Below are 1,056 nucleotides of genomic sequence, written 5' to 3'. Positions count from 1 at the left end.
CCAGGGCCCCATGGGGGAGGGGTCCCAGGGCCCATGGGGGAGGGGTCCCAGGGCCCCATGGGGGAGGGGTCCCAGGGCCCCGGGGGAGGGGTCCCATGACTGTGCGGGACAGAACGTAGGTGGGGGAGGGGACACACATTCAGGCGGGACGGATGGGGACGGCGAGTGGACGGCGGCTCAGGACCCTGCAGGCTTGGTGGGCGGAGGGCTTCAACGACTCAGTGCAAAGTCAGCTGCGAGCACGTCTGTAGCCGTAACGTCCGAGAGCAGACGGGGGGACATTCCCGAGCACATGCCTCGGGCCCCCAGGGCTCCCCGTGGGTCGCGGCAGGTGCGGGCTGGGAAGACGCTCCCACGGCCAGGACGAGGGGCCATGTCCTCCTGGGACCCTGACCCCCGCATGGCCCTGGGAGGGGGCTGGGCTGAGGGGGAAAGCGACCTGGAGGACAGGTGGCTGGAGCCCTGTTCGACCCTGGGAAGCGGGGCTGAGCTCTGCTGACCTCAGATGTCGGGGTGTCCTGCCTGCCTCGTCCCGGGCAGGGTCCCGGCTCCCCCAGTTCAGGGACTGACCCCCGGCCCCCCACAGCCAGGACCCCGAAGGTGGACCAGGTGGCCATGGAGCAGTTCGGCCGGGCCATGAAGCTGCTGCCCATACACATCCAGATGGTCTTCACCCCGGCCCAGGCAGAAGGTGACCCTGCCCACCGACCCCTCACCCCTGACCCCCGACCCCCTGCCACCGGCCCTCAGTCAAAAGGCCGTGCACACTGGGAACGCCTTTCTCCCATGGCGTCCTCCCCATCACCCAGGCTTCTCAGGGGTGGATGGGAGGTGGGGGTGCAGAGCCCCTGAGGTGGGGTCCCCCTGAGACCCCTCTGGTGTCCTGGCCGACCTATGACCTCCCACGCCGCCCCTCCTCCCGCAGAGAGGTGCCGTGTCTAAGCGAGTCCTGCCGACCCGCCTCCTGGGTAACGTACCTGCCCCGCCCCACATCCTGGGTGTGGGGTCCGGGGGGGCGGCCCAGGCCCCGCTCCATCACCCCCCCAGCCCCCCCGC

The 1,056-nt window shown here is 70.7% G+C and overlaps 1 long non-coding RNA gene across 1 annotated transcript in view; it reads left to right on the top strand.

Moving 5' to 3' along the window:
• Nucleotides 1–591: 591 nt before the first annotated feature.
• The window catches only part of LOC102761466, a 718-nt gene continuing 253 nt past the window's right edge, over nt 592–1,056 (top strand). The window contains exons 1-2 of the long non-coding RNA XR_436321.2: nt 592–691; nt 926–968. This is a non-coding gene — a long non-coding RNA (uncharacterized LOC102761466). The remainder of the gene's footprint in view (nt 692–925; nt 969–1,056) is intronic.

This window comes from Myotis davidii, unplaced genomic scaffold, assembly GCF_000327345.1.
Source record: "Myotis davidii unplaced genomic scaffold, ASM32734v1 scaffold609, whole genome shotgun sequence".
NCBI lineage: Eukaryota > Metazoa > Chordata > Mammalia > Chiroptera > Vespertilionidae > Myotis > Myotis davidii.
Note: the sequence above shows the minus strand (reverse complement) of the source record. Positions and strands in the feature narration are given on the sequence as shown.